The sequence below is a fragment of the Penaeus monodon genome, chromosome 30, assembly GCF_015228065.2.
Source record: "Penaeus monodon isolate SGIC_2016 chromosome 30, NSTDA_Pmon_1, whole genome shotgun sequence".
Lineage (NCBI taxonomy): Eukaryota > Metazoa > Arthropoda > Malacostraca > Decapoda > Penaeidae > Penaeus > Penaeus monodon.
This window is the reverse complement of record NC_051415.1, coordinates 21961763-21962030: the sequence shown is the minus strand read 5'-3', so window position 1 is coordinate 21962030 and position 268 is coordinate 21961763.

Sequence of the window (268 nt, the reverse complement as noted above, 5' to 3'; positions counted from 1 at the left end):
TCTGTAAAATATCACTGCAAGGAACTGAAGAATATTAATGAAATATGTGCTACCTTTGTGGAAAACCAAAATAAGGCGGAAAAAAGATTTGCGACCAAACTACACGGAAAAGGAGAAGAGCAGATGTTAACATGAGGAAGAAAGGAAGAGAGGAAAGAGGAGTCTGGCGATGATGTAGAGGGATCTTATCGAAACCACAATCTCAAACTCGCTCTCGGATGTATAGTTTATGGCGAACCAAGTGTTCCCGCGGAGATATCAACTTCAC